We start from the raw sequence: 24,662 nt of genomic DNA, 5'->3' as shown, positions 1-24,662 counted from the left end.
CCAGGGGCAGGAAGTGGTGAGAGTGAGAGTGGAGAGGTGGGCATATGCAGGATATGGAGAACTTTTTAAACTGAACTACAGACTTTAAATTTCTCTAATGGAGAAATAGGGGAAAAGGATGGGTTTTAGGAAGGAACTGGTACAGTCATATTTGCATTTCTAGAGAGCGCCTTCTGGCAACAGTACTGAGGGTAAATTTCACAGGGTCAAGACTAAAGGCACAGAGACCGGTCACGGGGTCATGTATGTAGTCCAGAAAATAAATAATGAGATCTAGAAGTGAGGAAGTCATGATTGAAAAGAAGAAACAGAAATTTCATGGACTAGGAAGACAAACAGGTTTCCTCTTGAGTGTCAATTCCAGTCACCTGGTGGTGTCTGCAAGGAATGCTGTTTTGAGGAATTGGGTGATGGTGAATTTAGGGTTAGCGGGAATGGGTACTGTTACTGTTTAATAATGTCTGTACAGGCTCAGCAGGGGGATGTAGTGGTCGGGTGCTTTCCGTGCACTTTCCTGCCCTGATTTCAGATGGAAACATCAGGAAACCTAGAGGAATAATTGGATGTTTGATAAAATAAGTCAAAGGTGACTCAGATTTCTGCCCTGAGTAACTGGATAGATGTAATGAACTATTGGTGAAGTAGAAGCAAAGAAAGTTTTGCAGTGTGTGTGTGTGTGTACATTTGTGCACATGTGCAGGTATTTGGGGGGATAGTTCCATTTTCATTATCTTGAGGTAGAATTCCCTGCCAGATGTTCAAGTAGGGGTATCAGTTAGGCAGTTAGCTGTATAAATGTGTCTGAAGCTAAGGAGAGTTGGATAATCATATTTAAGAGTGATTAGCCCTCCAGTTTAGTTTAAAAAATCAGGAAACCTAGAATGAAACAAAACATGAAAGATTTGCACAGTATGTCAAGTTTGCCTTAAATTTCTTAAAATAGCAAAGAACAGAAGTCAAATCCGTAGTCTATTTCTATTTTCTGGTGTTCTCCAGGGAAGATAATTAACTCTCCTTGGGCTCAACACTTCTACGTTCAAAATGGAAATGATATAACCTGTTTTTTACTTCTATCTCAGCAGTCTTCAGCAAGATCATTCCAATGCCTAATCTTTTAATGAATCCCCTTTGCAATTGGGTTACTTCTTCCTAGATGCTTTGCAAATGCTGTGTTAACAATTCACAGCCCTAATTAATGATATATTTATAAAAGTTCCTACAAACCCTAACATCTTTTAGAGAGTACATGTACCTGTCATCACAATCAACAATCAGATCAGTCAGACCAGACATTATGAATATTACATTTTAATTGATGACATCAATCTTCAGTAAAAGGATGAAAATTAACCTTTTCTCCCCTACTCTAATTCTCAATTTCTTAGGATTCCCCTTAAGACAGAATACTTTCTTGATTACTCTGTGATTAGTTATCCTCTCATTAAGGGTCATTTTCAGTGCTTCTTGGACCAGATATAGTATTCTCATCTATCTTCATGTATCCTGCTCATGGTGCCCTAAATTTCCAGAACTTACTTTCTTCTCAGAATTTTAAGAAACTTTCCCATCAATCACCACCACGCTCATCTTCTCAGAGTGTGTCTTTTATTAGACAATGTGAGATGGCAAAGAAAACAATCTTTAGTTGTGACAATAATGGCTTGGTTTTACTTTTTATTATTTACTTTGTATTTGTAGATTCTTTTTCTTAATAAGCACTTCTCTCAACTATTGGAATTCCCAATGTCTACAACATATTCACTATTATGATTATTAACATATATAGAAGCAGTTTATTTGTCCAATTATTTTAATATTGTTACGGTTTTATGGAATATCAATGTAAGAATTATTTATATTGCCAGATATTACAGACTTTGGCAGGAAATGGAGCTTGATAAATACTTGATTAATTATAAGGATGAATAATAATAAATGGGAATTAGTGTGATTTGAGGTTTAAACTTAAGGGAAAAAAAAGCCTTGCACCTACCACTGAAATTAAATATATAAATGTTAATCATGGTGTTATTAATGATCTGATTCTTGGATGTACATGTGTGTATATCATAAGCCAGGGAGATCAGTCATTTCAGAATGATCACTCTCTCTTCAGAGAGATTGAAAGACTCTGGCAAGTGGCAGATATTAGTCTGTAAATTTAGTTCTTTGAGTGATCACTCACTTGGTAAGTGAGCAATGAAAGATAGAACTATTTTATAATGAGAAATAAACACACTTAGCCCTTAAGATAAAAAAAAAAAAAGCCTTATCAGTAATGGCTGGCATTTCAGGTGCAATTACAGGTAAAAACCAAATAATCCTTTGCTTTGAGATTGCAAGTCACCATAGAGGGCTGTAAAGTAAAAAATCCAGTAAATAATCATGTATAAAATAATGTAGATTTTTCTAATCTAACTGCAGATGAAGAATCTTTGATGATACTGAGATTAGAGCTGCAGGACAATGTAGCATTTAACAATTAGAATAAGATTATACATTCTCAGAGAAACTAATAGTTTCATAGTGTGTGGATAGTATTTCTGAAACCAGTTAATTTGTCCTATCTCAAATTTGCACTGCCTTTTAAACTATAATTTCTTAAGTGTAATCAAGGAAATTGTTAGAAAGCAATATTACAGTGAACCCTCACTAGCCCAGTTCATGGATCCAGTTCTAGTCTAGTTTTCATTCATACAGATAGATGTCATTAATAATCGTGGGACCCTTGAGAGGTGACTGTTGGGTTTACCAGTGGCCAGAGACATTGCCACAGTGATATGGAGCATGAAAGGTAGGCAATGACAAACATCATCTAAGAGGTGAAGCAGCCAGTTCTCAGGTCATTTGTGAGATACCCCAGGGGACACCCAGGACTATTTGGGAAAAAACTTTTGGAGAAGCTGGAGTTTGAAAAGAGTGAAGCTGACCCAAGACAGAAAAATACCCTATGGTCCCTTTACTTTTACTGACTTAGAATATATGATTTTAGAAAAACTTGTAATAGGTAGAAAGTATATTATAGTCATATTATCATAGTCCAAGAGTATTAGTTTCCTGTGGCTGCTGTTACAAGGTACCACGAACTTGATGGGTTAAAACAACTGAAACTTACTCTCTCCCAGTTCTGAAGGTCAGAAGTCCAAAGTCCATTTCACAGGTTGGCAGGACCCCACTCTCTCTATAGGCTCACTGGAGAACCAGTTCCTTACCTCTTCTAGCTTCTGGGGGCTGCTGGCATGCCTTGGCTTGTGGTTTCATCACTCTAATCTCTGCTCCAGCTTGACACTGCCTTCTGGTTTTCTGTCTGTGTCAAATCTCGCTCCGTCTCTCTCTGGTAAGGACATCTGTGGTTGGATTTAAGGCCTATCTGGATAATCCAGGAGAATCTCCCCATAGCAAGATCCTTAATTTAATCACATCTACAGGGATCCTCTTTCCGTATTAGATAACATTTATAGGTTCCAGGGAAGAGGACCTGAAGACATCAAGTGACTATTAACCAAGTAAGAAAAGACAATGGCAACAACTAACTGAAAAGAAGTAAAATTGGAAATCGTAAGCCAACAACCTGAACTTCCACTTCTTATCCTGATTTTCTGTTTTTAAGTTTATTTTTATCGTCATTATTTCAGGCCACTACTTCCACTTAATTTAGTTTTGTCATTCTAGCAAATGTTTTCCACCCTGACTACACATAAGAATCACCTGGGCAGCTTTATAAAACCATGAATAGTCAGACCCAGCATCAAATCAATCTAAATACAATCTCTGGGAATGGGACCTGGGTATCAACATTTTAAAAATGTTTTTTGGGTGATTGCAACATGAAGCCAGGGTTAAGAACTACTGCAGTAAAGGGATGCGAAGTATGCTTGGCTTATGGAACTGTGTGTCTTATAGTGGAAATCCTTGGCTTTGAAACCTGAATTTGAATCTTGTCTCTGACACTTACTAGCTATAGGACCTCAGACAATACACTCTAGCACCTAGGTTTATTGTAAATAGTAAATTAATACATTTATTCATTTATAGTATACTTAATATTTCTGCATATCCATTTATAATATAAATACAAAGAATATTTGTTAAATGAATGTACAAATGTCAAGAACTAAGCTAAATGTAACACTGTGTTAAATGATAGTGATAAAGAGGAATACAGACATGATTGCTGCCCATGTGCAATTTATACTATAGCGGGGGGAAAAAGAGACATTAATCAAATAAAGTCTCCCAAAGAGGGATATTGAGAAGAAATAGTGCTCTAAAACTCTACAGTGGTATTCGTAGTATTTTTACTCAGTCAAAAAGGTTATGAAAAACTTCTCTAATGACATGATAGTTGCACTGAGATCCCAAGAATAAGCAGGAGTTACTCAGGCAGTGTGAGGAAGGAAAATCGCTCTGGGAAAAGGGATCAGCATAGGTAAAACCCAGAATGTGTGACAGAGAATGGTGGGCACATGGTCTGGAGGTAAGCCAGGGACCAGCTGAGAGAGTACAGTGATGTGGTCGGGTTGGGGGGCGATAAGACCAGGCTGGGTAGCTAGCACTAGTTATGGCTCATGTAGGGACCATGTGAAAGAATCCACGTGAAGGAATCCATGCCTTTATCCTGAATGCAATGGAAAGCCCTCAAGAGTTTTAGCCAGGGATAGTCAAGAAATTAGGGTGGTAATGTTACCCTGGGACTCAAAGAGGAGCCAGAGGAGATGCAAGTAGATGAAACAATGCACTATTGGAGTAGTCAAGTAAAAGGTGGTGGCGGCTTAGAGCAGGGTGATAATGGGAAGGTAATGAGGTATGGGTAGATTAAAGAAATCTATAGGAGATGAAACTCACAGGGGCTGGTGAAGAAAGGTGCGATGGAAACTGATGATGACTCTTAAATGTCTGGTTTGTACAGCTGGCTGAATGGTGAGCCATTTACAGTGATGGGAAACTCTGGAAGAGAGTCAGTGTCAGGGAAGAAGATCAGGAGACTTGGTTTTCACCTTGCTTACTTTGACATTTCTATGAGTTATTTAAGAGGAATCACAAGTTTACGTGTGGATAAGCAGGTCTGTAGCTAAGAAAAGAAGCTTAGGATGAAGATAGGTATTTGTGAGTCCTCTGAAAATGAGCAGTAATTAAAGCTGCAGCAATAAATGAGATTTTTCAGGGGTGAAACATTGAGAAAATGTATGAACTCAAGGCTGAGTCTTGAAGAAGTCTGGTATTTACTGGCCTAGGTAGAAGAGGACAAACTTGAAAATTGGGCAAATACTATCAGAGAGATAGGAAAAAATTCTGGAGATTTTTGTTTTGTATTTTATTTAATTTATTTTTTTATACAGCAGGTTCTTATTAGTTATTTATTTTATACATATTAGTGTATATATGTCAATCCCAATCTCCCAATCTGGAGATTATTTATCAAGAAATCCCCCAAAAGATTATTTTACTTACAAGGGAATACTTAAGAAATTTGAATGTTGATTCTAAGTGAGGTAAGATGAGGACTAGGCAAAATTCGTAGGCTTACTTAACTGTCCATCGACAGATGAGTGGATAAAGATGTGGTACATACATACAATGGAATATCACTCAGCCATAAAAGGAACGAAATTTAGTTATTTGTAATGGGATGGGTGGACCTAGAGTCTGTCATACAGAGTGAAGTAAGTCAGAAAGAGAAAAACAAATACCATATGCTAACGCACATGTATGGAATCTAAAAAAACAGTACTGATGAACCTAATGGCAGGGTAGGAATAATCATGCAGATGTAGAGAACGGACTTGAGGTCACGAGGTGTGGAGGGGAAGCTGGGACGAAGTGAGAGAGTAGCATTGACATATATACACTACCAAATGTAAAATGGTTGGCTAGTGGGAAGCAGCTGCATAGCACAGGGAGATCAGCTCGGTGCTTTGTGACCACCTAGAGGGGTGGGATAGGGAGGGTGGGAGGGAGGCTCAAGAGGGAGGGGATATGGGGATATATGTATACATATAGCTGATTCACTTTGTTGTACAGCAGAAACTAACACAACATTGTAAAGCAATTATGCTCCAATAAAGATATTTTAAAAACCCCCAAAATTCATGGGCTTTAATGACATGGAGATCATTGGTGATCCTTGGAAGAACAGTACTGGGAAGATAAATAAGCAGGAAGCCAGACTGACAGTTATTGAACAATGCATGGAAGATGAGAAACTGAAATATAGGGTGTTGATGAGTGTTTTGAAAAATATGGTTGTGAGAAAGAGTGCATTACCAAATGGGGTTGAAAGGTTGAGGAATATTTGCTTCACTTCTTATTTGTTTTAATGGGACAGATTGAGAGCATTTAATAACTGTGAAAAGGACCTACAAGGGAGGGAGAAGTTGAATTATAAGAATCACAGTGTATGTTACTAAGAAGGAACTAGATCGGTCTGGGATAGAAGCAAGTTCTTGTCCAAAATAGGAGAGAGAATGGATACAGATGAAGAAGGCGTGTATGCTTGGTCTCAGGGAAATGGACATGTTCCTATCTGAGAGCTTCTATTTATCTACAGATTCATCTACTGAATGCATAATAGAGGGAGAAAGGAGGGGAGGATTTGCAATAGGCATGTGGAGAGTTTAGAGGAAAACTGAGTTGTCCCGACAAAACTAACAGGATTTCTACGTATAGGGAGGCCTCAGTGAAGGTCACTGTTTTTTTTTTTACCCTCCCCTCAAAGTTCTAATCCTCCTCTTCCTTCCACTGCCCTGTCAGAAGATGAAAGCCTCCTTACTTTGTAGAGAAAATAGAAGTGGTCTGAGAGATACTTACCCATTTTCTTGAGACCAAACATTCAAAGTAGTGATTACCATGGAATCTGACCTTCATAAGGGAGACAGTGAAGAAATGAGAGGGGCTGATGGATTGCAAGTCTCTTTCTCCACTTACTTTTTACATAAATATTTATAATCTTTCAAGTTTCTATGAATTCTTTTTAATATAATTATTCTATTGCTTCAGATAATTAGAAAATTGCTCTACTAATATTTTCTCCTTGTTTTACTTGACCTTTCGCTGACTTGTTTTAGAGAGTTTTCATGGTGAATAAAGAAGTGTTTTCAAATAGCTACTACATATATATAGTTTGGTCACCCCTTATGTCCTAGGGTCATGACAGTGACTGTTTAGCTCAGTTGTTTAAAGGATGATCTAATGAGGCCAGGTCTGTTTCGTGTCACTCTCCTCCCTGGCTTCAGACTGACCTTTTCCTCCTGTTCTTGCCAACTCTGTCACATAAATAGACTAGTAATTTCACAAGGTGGATGAGGGAGAGTGGAACAACTGTGAATAAAAACATCAACAGTATGGAAAGAAAATCCAGCTCTCATGCGTTCTTGATGGGCTGTTCTTTATAAAATAATAAAATATCTTCATAAATGGATTTAATGTTTTCAAAGTACCTTCACACCTGTTATCAGCCAATTTTTTGAGGTTGAAAAGAGAATTTTGTTATCTCCACTTGTGAAGTCTGAGATTCAGTGATGTCAAGGGGCTTGCCCATCAAGGTAGTTGTATTAACCATGTCTTTGATTTTCTGTATTTCTGATGCTTTGATATCTGGGGCCATGCTGACCATGGAGGACCCCTCCCAGGGATTGGCAATTCCTAGGCAGAGTGAACAACTAACCTGCGAGTGCACTTTTCAAATATAGACCAACCCAGCTAGAGCCCACACCCCAAACACCACTTCTATGAGGCTCTTGCACTCTGAGCCACTCTCCACCTAACATAATCATCCCAGAGTCAGATACCAGACAACTAGGGACTATTCCTATGCTCCAGGGTCTGCTGAAATTATTCAAACTAGCCAACCCTAAACCTGCTTACCCTGCCTCACCCATTCCTTCCTGAAGAAACCACAGTAAAATCTCTTGTCCACAGCTTTTGCTTCTCCCCTTGCTTTTAGCCAACTCTGGTGCTTTCCAGGGTGGCTCCCTGTGGCATGTCATGCCCCTCCCCTTGGGAGCAATGAGTAATAAGGCATCTTTTCAGTGGCAGTTTTCTCCTCATCTGTTGGTTTTACAATACCTCAAATTTTCTATTAATGTACTATATTTTAAAATAGTAATATGGTGTTTTTTTCAATTTTATCACTCTACTGCACTGTAGGTAGTGGGGCAAGAAAATTACATCTACTGTTCGTTGGATTCATTCACACATTGAATATGTATGTTTGGAGCACCCATAACATGCTAGGCAGTATGCAAGCAGTTGATATATATTGATGAAATAAATTATACAAAGTGGAGGCAGAAAATGAATAAATAAACATATGAATATATAATTACTAATTGTGACAGTGCTGTTGGTGAAAAGGAAAACTCTAATGTATGGTTGTGCACTTTGGATTGGAGGTCAGAGGAGATTTTCTGAGGGGGTAATATCTCAATTATGATCTGAAGGAAAGAGAGGATCCAGTTAAGCAAAAGATAGGATAATACAAAACCTCAAAACCCCTTAGACAGGAATGATCTTGGTTTCTAAGAGTATGGGAAAGAAAGTCTGGGTAGCTATAAGACAGGAGAGAATGACAGAAATGTGAGATTGAAAAACTAAGGAGAAGTCAGATTATATCAGGGTTTTGTAGGATATGGAGTTTGAATTGCTTGCCAGGACAATGAAAAGCTGTTGAAAGGTTTTAAGCAAGGAAGTGGCATGCTTCCTTTCATGTCTAGAAAGTTCACTTTGGAAGCTGTGGAGAAAGGATACAAGAAGGGTAAAGGAAGGAGACAAGGTAGGAGACTATTTTAATGGATCAGAAAAGATGTGCTGGCAGTGGCTAGGTCTAGGGTGATGGCTATAAAGTTGGAGAGAACTAGACAGACATAAGATATATTTTGGTGATGGACTGATTTTATGTGTAGGGGTAAATGAGGAAACCAGAAGGGACTAGGGTAACAGGAAGTGAATAGTTAATAGTCAGATGATGGTGATGCCATGTGCTCCTATGGAGAAGGCTAAGGTAGAAACATGCGTGTGTGCATGTAATTGGGGTGGAAGAGGAGGAAATTGAGAATTCTTTTTCAGAAACACTTGTTTGACATGTCTCTGAGCTCTTCTAGTGGAATAATAATAGACAATTGTCTATGAATCTACATTTCAGATATCAGAAGGCTGAGCTGAACATATATTTTGGGAAGAAAAAAACACAGAGCTATCATTTTACAATGCACAAAAAGATGAGTTCATCTGGCGCCATTTATATAGAGAGAAGTAAAAAGATCCACAACTGATACCTAAGAAGCGATAACATTTTTAGATAAAGTTAAAGGGAAAAAAATAGAAAAGAGTAGACAGAAGTGGCCACGAAGAAATGAGGAAACCGAAAAGTTGGACCATTTTGTAAGGGAGGAATTAGCACTACTTAATAGGCTCAGAAGCTAATCACTAGCAAGTGATAGAATTGGGATTCAAACTCAGTTTGTCTGATTTCAAAGTTTCTATTCCGGGTGCTCTACTAAGCTGTCTTTCTGAAAATAAACAACAAAACAACATAACTAAAGATCATATATTCTCAATGTTTTCCAAACTGCCAGCCTATAAGTATCTCTTGGAATTCTTATTAAAAAACAGATTTTATAATCCCTCTCTTTCTGATTAAAAAAAATTCCCTTTTTTTATCTTGTAGCCACAACTAGATATAAGTTGATATGAAGATTAAAGAATATCATGTAGTTTTTCCCAAACTTGCCAGAATCAGAGAGGTTAGAAGACCTGCTCAAGGTCACCTAGCTAGGAAGAGTTGGCATTGGAACTTAGAATTTTTTGTCTCAGAAGTTCTACTTTACTGCTGTACCTCCCCAGTATTGATACAAACATCAATCATTTCCCATGAGTGTGGAATGCACCCCCCAACCCCCTGGCTCTTTGTTGAAAAGTCATCTAACCTCCTTCAGATTACATACGTTTTCTCTATGAAGCTTTGACTTTGGTGTTTTTCCCTTCCTCTGGATGCCCATAGTGTTTATTATCTACAGTGTTAAATTATTGCTCAACATATGTTGCTTTGTATTGCTGTGTCCTGTCTCTTCTTGATTGTAAACTCCCTGTGTTTGTGACTTACAGTCTGTGGCAGAATCTCCTAGCTAACCACCAACGTCTATTCTCCCTTTCTTCCTAGTTGCTGAGCTTGACTGAATTCTCAGCTGCCCTTGCAGTTAAGTGTGACTTTGAAACAAAGTTCCTGCTAATGGAGTAGAAGTTTAATATGCTTCTTCCAGGCCTAAGCTATAATAATTTCCATGAGTGCTCCACCATGATCTTTTCCCCTTTCTATCTGCTGAAATGGTGATAACCAGTGTTAAAGGTGATGGAGTCATTATTAGCCTGGGTTCCTGAAAGACTGCATGGAGCATGGCTCCCTGCTAACCTGAGACGCTCCAGGCTGTATGCAAAGAGAAAATAAGTCTTAATAGTACTGAACCCTTGCACTTGGGCATTGATAGATATTTGTCAGTTTAGCATACCCTAGGTATACAATCCTATACTTCTTTTGTGCTCTACCACATTATACAATGTTCAACATGTGATAAATGCTTACGACATGGTGATGATATGTCTATACGCTGAATAGTGACATGAAAAGCTGAGTAATATAAAAACAAGGGATTCTTATAAGTTATGTACCTCATCAAACACTGTGCTAAATTTACCTCAAATTTATTATGATCATTCACTTGATTTTCAGATTTTGAAAAAGTATTATCTTCATTTTTTCATATTCCTATTTTTATAGGGCAATATTTTGATTATATTTGTGTGATAAAAATGTTCTATTTCTAGTGCAGGTGGGTCATAACAGCTACAAATTATTAGTTAGTCAATGCTGGGTTCATAGAATATATCATTTGCAATAGAAAGGGTGGGTTTAAATGTTGTTTTATACGAATCAGGGGAAATATTACTTTCTGCCATTTATATAATTTATTTACTTTACAAGTTCAGTATGGTCCTACAGAGGACCAAGGACTTAGATCACTCTCATAAATAATAAATAGATCATTCTCATTAATATTTTCAATAATATATTAATGTTTAACACATTAATAATTGATTAGTGGTTACGGCTTTGAAACAAACCAAAGTAGATCTAAAATTTTGAGATATATGTTACAACAAGAATAGTAATTTTATAAAGTAGTCGAGGGGAAAAATAAACTATAGAATCAACCAACCAAGAAAAATGGATTTTCAGGTTCCAATGATATTACTTGGAGAAATAATTAGAATAAGGTATGGAAAAAGCATTGGAGTAAATACTTTCATTATTTTCTTTGAATTATAGATTATGTTGATAGAAAAGCAGATAAAAGAATAAACAATTTTGCTCTATTGACTATCGACTAAATTCTGATTTAACCAGAAGAGTAATTATGTTGATTTGTATTTTGTATTATATTATGAAAGTAGTAGGCATTCAAGTTGACTGTTAGAGTTTAATGTGACTAGTATATACTTCATCCTATGAGTAATTTGTGAGACTTCAGAACAGGAATCCAAGAATTCTCCTCCTCCTTTCTATTCCCTCCCAATTCTGATATATCATTTCTTCTGAGGCAAGTATCTCCTGGGACCTATGGGTAATTGGGTGCAAGTGGGACCTTGGACTGTGGAGGGAAGTCCAAGACAGAACTGGTTCACAGCTTTCTTTTCTGAAAGCTAGATGTGTATCTGTATCCTTCTGTCAGGAAATCTAGGTTAGGACCAAAAGTGGTTGGCTCCTAGGAAGAGTTTGATCCACATATAACTCAGGGGGGATCATTGTCATTGGACAGGATCTCTGGGGGAAGATTGACATTGGACACATACATGATCTTTCTGGATCCCAAATGTCTAGAAGAAACAAGATGAACAAGCTAAATCCTTCTTTTCTTGAAGTTGAGACAATAATTAGTGACCTGAAATTAGCAAGAATTCCTCTAGGTGGTTTAGGGGGAGGTAGCTGCCCACTTGTTTCTACACTAAGAACATATAACTTTATTTTCCCCCATCTGTAGGACTACCACCACTCAGAAAACTCTAATCCAATTTGACATCTAATGACCAACAAAAAAAGAGGAAGAAAAAATTGACTACATAGTATCCACAATCATTAAATAGAACTGCTGAAAAAGACAGACTGCACTCTGAATAAAAAAATAATAGGAATACTTAGGGAGAGCCTTAAGTGAAGCATTCCACACATGCATACAAACATTTTCTTTAACTTATTCTTAGAGATTCTTGAGCTCTCCATGAGAATATTTGTATTTTGAATTTTTAGGCCAAAAATAAAACTCAATATAAGCACATACAGAACCATACAGAAAATCATCTTGAAACAGACTACAGCCATACAATTTCAGTGCCTGCATTTTCATTTATATTTATGATTACGATGAAGCTTTTAATTGATTAATTTATTATCACTTGCTAATAAGAAAAATATTAAAGAGATACATCTAATAATATTTAATGATTCACTAAGTGAATTTCATACGAAAAAGGTTTTACAATAAATTGAATGGGAAATATCATTTAAGAAAATGAGTCATCAGATGGCGCAATGTGGAATAGACAATTCAAATCCAAATGATTCTGTACAAATTCTCATTCCGTACAATATTTGCTTTGTAAATGGTGATGTAGCTGCTGCTAAGCATTGTACACAACATTAACTTATTATTAATTTGATTTTTATTGGTTTTGTAGCTCTATTTTAAATTTATAAATTTTTTTGGATTTATAGTTGCATGAGAATTGAAAACGTAAGTTTAGTTTTATGTTTCTATGTATTTAACTAATTTATACCAACATTAGCAGTCTATATTTCTATTTTGAGAAATACAGCTTTCTCTATATATCTCTAATGTATTTTGGGGTTTTTTTAACATCTTTGTTGGAGTATAATTGCTTTACAATGGTGTGTTAGTTTCTGCTTTATAACAAAGTGAATCAGCTATACATATACATATGTTCCCATATCTCTTCCCTCTTGGCGTCTCCCTCCCTCACACCCTCCCTATCCCACCCCTCTAGGTGGTCACAAAGCACCGAGCTGATCTCCCTGTGCTATGCCGCTGCTTCCCACTAGCTATCAAGTTTACATTTGGTAGTGTATATATGTCCATGCCACTCTCTCACTTCGTCCCAGCTTACCCTTCCTCTTCCCCATGTCCTCAAGTCCATTCTCTAGCAGGTCTGCGTCTTTATTCCCATCCTGCCCCTAAGTTCTTCATAACCATTTTTTTTTTCTTAGATTCCATATATATGTGTTAGCATACGGTATTTGTTTTTCTGTTTCTGACTTACTTCACTCTGTATGACAGATTCTAGGTCCATCCACCTCACTACAAATAACTCAATTTCATTTCTTTCTATGGCTGAGTAATATTCCATTGTACATATGTGCCACATCTTCTTTGTCCATTCATCTGTCGATGGACACTTAGGTTGCTTCCATGTCCTGGCTATTGTAAATAGACCTGCAATGAACATTGTGGTACATGACTCTTTTTGAATTATGGTTTTCTCAGGGTATATGCCCAGTAGTGGGATTGCTGGGTTGTATAGTAGTTCTAGTTTTAGTTTTTAAGGAACCTTCATGCTGTTCTCCATAGTGGCTGTATCAATTTACATTCCCACCAACAGTGCAAGAGGGTTCCCTTTTCTCCACAACCTCTCCAGCATTTATTGTTTGTAGATTTTTTGATAATGGCCATTCTGACTGGCGTGAGGTGATACTTCATTGTAGTTTTGATTTGCATTTCTCTAATGATTAGTGATGTTGAGCATCCTTTCATGTGTTTGTTGGCAATCTGTATATCTGCTTTGGAGAAATGTCTATTTAGGTCTTCTGTCCATTTTTGGATTGGGTTGTTTGTTTTTTTGAAATTGAGCTGCATGAGCTGCTTGTAAATTTTGGAGATTAATCCTTTGTCAGTTGCTTCATTTGCAATTATTTTCTCCCATTCTGAGGGTTAACTTTTCATCTTGTTTATGGTTTCCTTTGCTGTGCAAAAGCTTTTAAGTTTCATGAGGTCCCATTTGTTTATTTTTGTTTTTATTTCCATTTCTCTAGAAGGTGGGTCAAAAAGGATCTTGCTGTGATTTATGTCATAGAGTGTTCTGCCTATATTTTCCTGTAAGGGTTTTATAGTGTCTGGCCTTACTCTAATGTGTTTTAATGTGTTTTTCTGTCTCATTTGCAGTTCAAAATATCTGGTTTTCCATTTTATATTCATAAAACATGTTACTCAAGGTATTTCCTAAATTGCATTTTCAGACATTTAATCTGTAGGCTTTGGAGACCTGTTTGTTGTTGTTACTTTTTGCAAGTAAAGCAAAAAAAAAATTAAGTAATAGTTTATTTAATTCTGCATCCCAAGATTCAGAATTGTGATGTCAAGTCAATATATCATGTGCCTGTGAGGTTTTATTCTTCCCCTCATGTCCAGGCACACTGTCACATATTCCAACGACCTGTAATAGAGTGAGCCCTTCAGGAATATGAAAAGCATTTTCTCTAGTCCAGCTGTTGTGGGATCAAAAAACCTCAGTTACAACCAAATTTGTGATTGTTTATAAAATACAATGGAAAGGGAATTCTTTAGAGATGAGGTTGAATGTCATTTATTCAAATAAAAACTACAGGAGTCCATAGGAAATATTATGTTTAAATGAGAGGTGAAAGAAAGACAAGTAGTGCTTAAAGTGATGTCTTTAATAGAACTTGTTATTTTCATGCCTATATTCTCTCTTAGTAATAGATTATAAAACCATACTTTCAGAATTCTTTATGAGGACTTAAAGGAATAATGTTATCATATATTTTTTTCCATTCTTGCTTGTATTCCTATTCTTGGCCTTTCCCTCACCAAAAGTCCTATTTTAATGACAAGAACAATTGAGGAAGGCTTTCCTTGAATTTAACCAAGATTGAAATGTGGTCTCTAAGCAAGTCTAATCCAAGTGGCAATGATTCTGCAAATGTATCTTTTTCAGGATATTTACCTTTATTGAGACCAGCTGGGAGGGGAGTAAAAGCATTTTGACCAATTCAGATAGTATAATTGCAGGATTATATTCTAATATCTTGGTCATCAAACATTGGCCCACTAAATGTTAGATTGACAGGAAGCAATATGTACTTTCTTTAAGAAATACTTTTGAGTGGTTGCCATCATAGATTTGAAAATGGAAATACCTAAGAAGTCATCCTAAGGAACACATCAGAGCTGTCACTCTAGCTCTCAAAAGCTCGATTCTCTGTTGACATTAATGCAGGCCATCTGTAACTTGTTCTTACCTCTTTTCAGTCTTATCTGGCTGGTTAATATGTCTTGGGTCTGACGCTTCAAGAGTCTTCAGTGTGTATAAAAGAAATTGATACATCTTGATTCAGCTGATGGAGCATAAGATTGCTCTCATAGATATATTGCAAGTTTTCAGAAAAATTTATGGAACTTCCACAGAATGAAAGAAACTATAAATTTTACACAATGAATGAAACATGTTTTCTCAGCTCTTTCCATTTGGTAAAAAATTATGTATAACCTATTTCAGATGGTACCCACGCTACAATCATCTATTTGATATCTGGTTTCATTTAGCTAGTGGGGAAGGGATGGAGAAGGGTAGAAATTCCACTCATTTGTTCATCTGTTAGGAAGAAAGTCTGAGACAGTTACAAAAGGCAATTTGGTCTTTTTTTTTTTTTTTTCTTTATATGAGGTTTTGACTTACGACTTCCATTAAGAACCCCATCAGAACTCAACAGTTCAAAGGGGCTTGTCCTTGGGCCCTTTTTGATTGCCACCTACTTAGAGTAAATAAGTGGACACTTCTAGGAAATGTATTTCCTTTCACTGCTATAAGATTCACACCATATTATGAGATAAAGAGGAATATTTTGAGAAATATAAACTACAATGACAAAGAAGAATCGTTGAACTTAGTAGAAAAGAAAGATTCTTCTTTAAAAATGTAAAAGTAGACAATATACTGTTCTGGTATGGTTTCAATTTTATTTATAAGCAGCTTTCAAATGAAGTTATTTTAAAGAGAATTGAAATAGTGAGGCTATTCTCTCATATTTTGAATGAGCTATTTCTGAATCTTTTCCTGAAGGAACTTTTCTTTTTTTAAAAAAAAATTTCTTTATTCTTTTTATTAAGGTATGATTGACATATAACATTATATTAGTTTCAGTTGTATAATGGCAGGAACTTTTCTTATTTATTTATTTATTTTTAAGAATAATCTTTTATTTATTTATTTATTTTTATATTTTTTATTTTTGGCTGTGTTGGGTCTTCGTTTCTGCGCGAGGGCTTCCTCTAGTTGCGGCAAGCGGGGGCCACTCTTCATCGCGGTGTGCGGGCCTCTCACTATCGCGGCCTCTCTTGTTGCGGAGCACAGACTCCAGACGCGCAGGCTCAGTAGTTGTGGCTCACGGGCCTAGTTGCTCCGCGGCATGTGGGATCTTCTCAGACCAGGGCCCGAACCCGTGACCCCTGCATTAGCAGGCAGACTCTCAACCACTGCGCCACCAAGGAAGTCCCCAGGAACTTTTCTTATTTAACCCTGTCCGCCTTGCCTCACTGTCCTGCTCATAATACTGATCAAGATAATGTTCATTGGCTCTCGTTGGATCCCTGCTGAATGCGTTACTTGCTTTCCCAAGCTTTTGACCTAATTGCTTCCACTAGATTGGCAGCTCTTTGAAGATCAATGTGCTGTTTTCCAATTTTTCCCAATCTGCTTAGCCCTTCTTTGCATGCCAAAGAACTCAGAAAATGCTAGGGCATGATCACTTGGATGGTCTTTACAGGTAGACTTGGCCCTGTTCTGCACATTCGTTGTTGCTTAAAAGCAGCTACAATTTATGGCTCTGTCACTAAGTAGATGGTTGTAACACTGGGCAAATCTCTTCCTGATGCTGTCTCTTGGGCTAGCTGTCATCTAGGGACCCCTTCCAGGGCTGCTGTAATTATTGTTAATAATAATTATAATAGTGAGAGTTTCCGCTTATTGTCTACTATGTGCTACTATGCTATGGGTTTTTAAATAAAATTGCTTTAATCTTTATAATAATCTGGTTAGGTAGGTACAGTTATCTTCATTTTGTGCACGAGGAAAACTGAAGCTCAGAGAGTGTAAGCAACTTGTTCAAGTACTAGCATTGACCCACTCCTTCCTGATTTCTCTTCTCTCACAGCTAGTCATCACTGAATCCTGCTGTTTATACCTCTTCTCCATTCCTACAACCACTGCCCTGGTTTCAACTCTCAGCTTTAGTCTGGACTTGTTAACCCCTTCCTAACTGGCATCCCTGCCTCCGGTTTTATACTCTTCCTCTAATGTCTGTCAGTTTTTAAGATGTAACTCAGGTACCACCTCTTCCAGGAAACATCCCTTGACCATCCCTCCACTGGATGATGTTACCGCCTTCTGTGTCCTGTAATGCCTCACACAATCCTGGTCTGCTTCATTAAAAATATTGTAATTGCCAATATTTAATACATGTCTACTATCTCCCAAGAACTGTTCCAAGCTCATTATATGCATTAACTCATTAAATCATCACAACCATACAAAGTAGGTACTGTTAACACTGTGTTTTATAGATGTTCAGTAACTTGCCCATGACCATGAAGTTAATACAGGCTAGAGGTGGAATTTGAACCCCAGACGCACTTACTTGAAAGCCTGGTCTCTCAGCCTCTGCTCTGTACCGTCTTTTGCTTCAAGTCCTGCCCTCACTAGAAAGCCTTCTATGGGTCTTTCCAAAGTTACTTTTTAAAATAATTTGGATTTCTGAAAGTCCAAATTAACGTTTGAAGCGGAAAATGAAGAGTTCTCAGGCATTTTTGAGAGACTTGAAGTACTAAAATGACCCCAGGGTCAGATAATCCTCCATTTATTTAAAGCCGAAGACTTTAAAATATTTTTACTTCCATGAGACACATGGTTCCTGTTTTCCAGGTAAGAAAAGTGAGGATAGAGTGATGAGAAGTGATGGCCTGAAGCAGAGTTTCTAGCCGTGGTGTTACTGCCATCTGGGGCTGGATCATTCTTCATCGTGGGGGGCTGTTCTGTGTATTATGGAATGTTTAGCAGCATCTCAGGCCTCTATCTTCCCCCAGCTGTAACAACCAACAATGTCACCAGGCATTGTCAGATGTCCCCTGGAGGGTAAATTTACCTCCTGTTGAAAATCACTGGTCTGAAGCCTTATGTTGTCAAGTGGCAGTTTGTAAACTGGCTTTCTACATCTCAGTTCAGTTCTCTTCCATTTCTCTGAGTTAGCTCCCATTTTCAAAAATCAAATCAAAACAAAGCTACAACTTAGTCCTCATTGTCTTTCACCCCTCTTTCTGTTGGCGATAGTGGGTATGTCCCTTTGGTTGCTGGCAGCAGTGCATAGCTGATTGGCATTTTCCTGAACCAAGGTGTCAGAATTATCAAATGAAGAAATTAGGCCTTTGTAAAATGTCAAGGGCACCTTAAGATTATGACACGTGATCCAGAGAAGCAGCACAGTCTACTTCACTAAAGCCCATCAGGCAACACTGCACAGCACTGGATGGTAGGATGGACACAACCTGCACACGTGCTGGGTCCCCAAAGATTTTAAAAAACACCGTGGATAGTAGCTTCCAGAAGGTGTATTCTGGACTTTGATACCAGCCTCTTTGATATATTTAGGCAAGGGATTCTGGTTTGGGGAGTCTAACAGGGAAATGACCCATTGCTGCTCTTCTCAGGGGAATGTTTTAGGGATTGATGTTTTGATGTGGGTGTGGCAATTTGAAATGCTCAGCAGAAAAGCAGAATTCTTATAGAGCAGTAATGATTGATTAGGTGACTTGAGGATCTAGAAGTGAGATACATTGCAAGTGGCTGAGTGTATTTGCTCTCTTTTCTTTCCCTGTCTTTGCTTGTTGGATGGATGAACTTATCGTGACGGTTAATTTTGTGTGTCAACTTGACTGGGACATGGGGTGCCCAGATATTTGACTAACCATTGTTTCTGGGTGTGCCTGTGAAGGTGCTTCCGGATGATATTAGCATTTAAACTGGTAGACTGAGGTAAAGCAAATTGCCCTCCCCATTGTGGGTCTGTGTCATCTAATCCCTTGAGGGCCTGAATAGAACAAAAAGGAGAAGAAGAATTAGCTCTCTAACTGACCAGTGGAGCTGGGACATCAATCTTCTGCCTTTGGTGCTGCTGGTTCTTAAGCCTTCAGACTCAGACTGGAATCTACACTCAGCTCCCTGGCTCTCAGGCCTTCATACCTGATCACCGGCTTTCCTGGGTCTCTGGCTTGCAAACAGCAGGTTGTGGAATTTCTCAGGTTCCATAATCACATGAGGCAATTCAGTACAGGGTTCTGTTGACCCCTACCTAATACAGTTATCTTATGTGGCAAATATAAGATGATGTTTATCTTCCTTCAAAATTTAGAAAGCAAGAGCATTTGTTCTCAATTCCTGTGATGGTATAAAATGTGCTTAAGCCAGAGAGAATATATTGGAGCAAAATTATTTTCAAGGGCATAATAAATGAAATAATAGCTCAGATAAATACTTGACTGAGCATAGGAACAAACTATGATATACTGCTGACTCTGCTCCTAACTAGAGGTGTAAATGTGATGATAACTCTTCCTTGTTCTGGATTTTAGACACCTTATCTGCAGTGAAGAGGTTGGACTATATCAGTGGTTATCAACTTGGGCAGTGTTGCCCTCAGGGCACTGTTGGCAATATCTGCAGTGCTTTTGGTTGTCACAAGTAGGGGTAGTGGTGATACTGGCATCTTGTGTGCAGAGGCCAGGGATGTTGCTAAACACCCTACAATGCACAAGACAGCTTTCCACAACACAGAATTACCCAGCCTCAAACACCAGCAGTGCTGAGGCCGAGAACCCCGGCAATAGATTCTCTTGCAGCCCTAATTTTATGAATCTGTCACTCTGCTCTCGTTAAATCTGTTAAAGTATTCTACGTTTGAAGGGTCTTTTATAGAAAGTTAAGACAACCGATGATACATAATTAATATGAAAGAAAATTTTACGAGGAAGAAATATAGTCTCATTTATAAAATACTCCCCTGGATTTATTAGCTTGAGGGTCAGGATCAATACCAACCACTTTCCCTTGAGAAGTGTCTTCTTTCATGGATCTCTATATACATAGCTTTATAGTACCTTAATTGTGTTAAGGAGGGAATTGTATTCTCTTTGTCTGTAAAGCTATTTTTGTATTTGTCACTGGTGATGAAACCTGTTGGAGAAAAGGTAAAGTACAGAGGCTTGAAATGACTTAAGTGTCTGAAAATCCCCTTGCTTAAAAAATTTCCCACACCGCCTCTAATTGAGAAATCCAGGTTGATGAGCAAGCTCTTCCTTGGAAATTCAGATGGCCCCTGAGAATGGACAGATATCACTCTATGTTAGTGTGAATCTCCTTAATCAGAACCACACATAGGGCCTTGTAGAACTTTGTTTGGAAATAGGAAATTCAGAGATGGTGCCTGGATGGGAGAGGCTGCTTGAGGAATTGACTCTCTGGGGGCAGGAAAGAGGAGGTGAGGAATAGAGGCTTCAGGGAAGAGGGAGAGTGGATGAACACTTGGCCCTTGGCGTTTCTGCTGTTGGAAATCACTCGCTAGGGTGGGAGAGCCTTAGGGAAGACAAAGAGACCCCAACATTTCTAGCTTGAATATCCCTTCATCACTGCAAATTTCCCTAGTGCACTGCCCAGACTCTCCAGACAAGGAAAGGGGAAAGAAATGTACTGTGAACTCCTCATCTCTTTCCCTTTCTTCTTCTTTTTTATTGTTAATAGATTTTCATTTTCAGAGAGCCTTCAAAAGTGTTATCCAGGGACACAGGAAGTTTCTGTGATAATCAGAGATGACTTTCAGTCCTTTCTCCTCTGTCATCTTAGTGAGTCACCTGACTTCATTGAGCTGGTGGATCATGTTCCTTAGCTCATGAAGATAGTGGGGTGCTATTTCCTACTTCAAGGATCCACCTGTGAATATATGTGTATTTTAAACTATAATAATAATAGTAATTATTATATAATCATAATTATTATTATTATGTAAATATATATGTAATTCTTAGGAGAACCAGGTCAAGCAGGCATTGTTTTGATTGCAGAAAATATCGTCAGTGGTATTTCTGACCCTTGTGCTTTAGACCCATTGAAACTGGGGTGACTTTCTCTTTGATTTTGGACAACAGTAAATGCCTGGGGCAGATCTACTGATCCCTGTGTCTTAGATGAGCCGGCTGGCCTCACCTTTTGTTTTTTTCTTTTATTTAAAAATGTTTTTAAATTGAAGTATAGTTGATTTACAATGTTGTGTTAGTTTCTGCTGTACAGCAGAGCAATTCAGTTATACATATATGTATTTTTCAGATGCTTTTCCATTATAGGTTATTACAAAACATTGAGTATAGTTCCCTGTGCTATACAGTAGGTATCTAGTATCTATTTTACATATAGTAGTGTGTATCTGTTAATCCCAAACTCCTAATTTACTCGTCCCCCACCCTTTCACCTTTGGTAACCATAAGATTATTTTCTATGTGCGTGAGTCTGTTTCTGCTTTGTAAATAAGTTCGTTTGTATCATTGTTTTTAGATTCCATAAATAAGTGATATCATATGATATTCATCTTTCTCCCTCTAATTTACTTCACTTAGTATGATAATCTCTAGGTCCATCCATGTTAATGGCATTATTTTATTCTTTTTTATGGCTGAGTAGTATTCCATGTATATATGTACCACATCTTCTTTATCCATTCATCTGTCAGTGGACATTTAGGTTGCTTCCATGTCTTGGCTATTGTAAATAGTGCTGCTGTGAACATTGGGGTGCATGTATCTTTTTGAATTATGGTTTCCTCCAGATATGCCCAGGAGTGGGATTGCTAGATCAAATGGTAATTCTATTTTTAGCTTTTTAGGGAACCTCCATACTGTTCTCCATAGAGGCTGCACCAGTTTACATTCCCACCAGCAGTGTAGGACGGCCTCCCCTTTTAGCACAGTTTCTAGTTTCTGTCTTCCACAAAGGCACTTCGTCTATTCTATCAGGCAGTGGATTTACTTCTGAACTCTCCTTTTCAAAACTTACGCTATGGGCTCTCAATGTTTCCTTTCTATGGTATCTAGGGTCTATTTCAAATCAGGAAAAATTAAAAGAAATTATAGAATGAGTTAAAATTGTTGAATTTCAGACATCAGGAATGGATAGCTGAGCTATAGAGGCTTTCCAAGGCCCCTAAACCAGCTCATATTGACGACTTTTCTTTCCTAAGGTTGGCTAACTAGGCGAGCCTTTCTTTTCCCTTTCCATTCCAGAGACTTCTAGCTCTGAGTTCCATGGGAAATACAGGTCTACCATACCGTATCTGAAATCTTGGAGCCTGATGTTTTTCAGAATTCATTTTTCAAAGAGAGGTAATATAATGAATAGGTGGAGCTCAGAGGAATTTTAGGGCAGTGAAACTACTCTGTATGATACTATCATGATGGATACATTTCTCCAAAGCCGTAGAATATACACACCAAGAGTGAACCCCAAAGTAGACTATGGGCTTTGGACAATAATGGTGTGTAGGTTTGTTGATAGCAACAAATGTCCCACTCTGGTGCCGGATGTTGATAACGGGGGAGTCTGTGCATGTGGGGGCAGGGAGTACATGCAAAATCTCTGTACCTTCTTCTCAGTGTTGCTGTGAACCTAAAACTGCTCTAAAAATAAAGTCTGTTTCAAAAATTAAAAAAAGGCAATACAATATATAGTCACTAGAAGAGTCTGAACCAATACCCAGTAACCAAAATTATATCTTTATGGTGAAAACTAGGCTCCTGTATGCTGAGTGGGATAAACATAGTTTATAAATAGCCTAAAGTCAATTCAGGTCAAATTTTTGCCTCCAAATGAGTTTGCCTCAAAGTTGCAAAAACTAAAATAACAGTAATTGGATTTCTGAAGTCTTTGGATTTTGAAATTGTGATTAAGAGAGAAATTCTCCACCCACTCTACCCAATTCCTGATAGCAGTGGTACAGGCTTTCTTGTTTAGTTAGAAGGCTCAGAACTGCAATCTCATCAAAGTTACCCCGTACCAGCAGTGCTACGTGGGTGTATTCCATGGACCCGTCCTCTGGGGTGTGCAGAGCTACAGATGGTGCCAGGTTAATTCTTTTCCTACCAGGCCCTCTCCATTATAAATCATTATAAAGCTGCCACTAGATTTCAGAGGCAGCAGTTCATTGCTGCTATTTCTTTCTCTCTGCTCTTAGAAAAGTGCAGCTGTACCCACACATTTCTGGGCAAATAAATGTCTCTTTGCTTTTTGGGTAATCCTAGACTTATCAAAAAGATAAAAATCAGAGTTGAGGTATTGCTGATCACCAAAATAACCCAGAAAGTAAAATGCCAACTTTCCTTATTTTTATATTCTCACTTGCAAGCTCTGATCTATTTCTCATGAAACGGAGTGCTTACAGGTATACCTTCTTTTATGAGTTAGTCAACTTGATCCTTTAAGGGTAATTTTTTTTTAAATGTAAATATACCCCAGGAGTGTGCTACTCACATAAATCCCCAGAGATTTTTTTAAAAAATAACTAGTCTCAACATTTATGTTCACTGTAGAGGAAAAAGTGTTAATCCAGGAAAAAGTGGGACTCCAGAGGCAGATCTGACTTCTAGTCACATTTCTACTAGTAAATATCCATTTCACCTGAGACAGGTGTCTCTGATTCTCCATGCATGAAATGAGGACGTTGAATTCAAGTCCCTCTCTCAAGTTTGTGCTCATAATGGGTCCTTCTTCAGATGGGTTTTGGGAGGTGTGTGAAACCATCGCTAAGTAAAAGTGTGTGTGTGTGAGAGTCTTGACATGAAAGTATCATAGCCTTCATGAAATTCTAAAAAGGATGCATTTATTTTTCCTTAAAATCTTTATGCTTTGATAAGTTTGAATCTTCATATATCTGATTTGCTTAAAATAAGTTATACTTTCAAATTTATGGCAGCCTTAGATGTGTGGTTATTGAGTCTGTAGGGTCCCAGCAAGAAATAGATGCTATGCATGGTGATGGATATTGAAAGGAAGGAAGGAAGGGAGGGAGAGAGGAGGGAGAGGGGGAAGGAAGGGAAGGAAGGAAGGAAGGAGGGAGGGAAGGAGGGAAGGAAGGAGGAAGAGATGGCATACTCAGGGTACTTTGAAGAATGTTTAATAAGGAACTATTTATCAATACAAATGTTTACAGAACACTTATAACATTTTATAACATATTACAAAAGCAAAAGAAATAATACAGCATCCCAGGCCTAGTAATGGAGGAGGAGAAGTCATTAGCACACTTAGGCCTGAACTGGCAAGGGAAGGGGGCCATTACTACAATCCCAAATAGAGTCATGACCTTGAAAGGAATGGTGACTTTTGGCCCAGAGTTGCAGCTGTTCTGATGTGAACACTCAGAAAGAGAGTTGGAAAATAAATGCTCCAACCATCATCTCCTCCTTCCTTTGGATTTCTCCCCAGGGCTCTACAATAGCCAAACTCAAATGTAAGACAGAGATAGGGGAATCCATTGATATGGGCCAGAC

Source organism: Balaenoptera musculus, chromosome 14 (assembly GCF_009873245.2).
Source record: "Balaenoptera musculus isolate JJ_BM4_2016_0621 chromosome 14, mBalMus1.pri.v3, whole genome shotgun sequence".
Taxonomy (NCBI): Eukaryota; Metazoa; Chordata; class Mammalia; order Artiodactyla; family Balaenopteridae; genus Balaenoptera; species Balaenoptera musculus.
The sequence above is the reverse complement of the archived record's forward strand: the minus strand, read 5'-3'. Positions refer to the sequence as shown.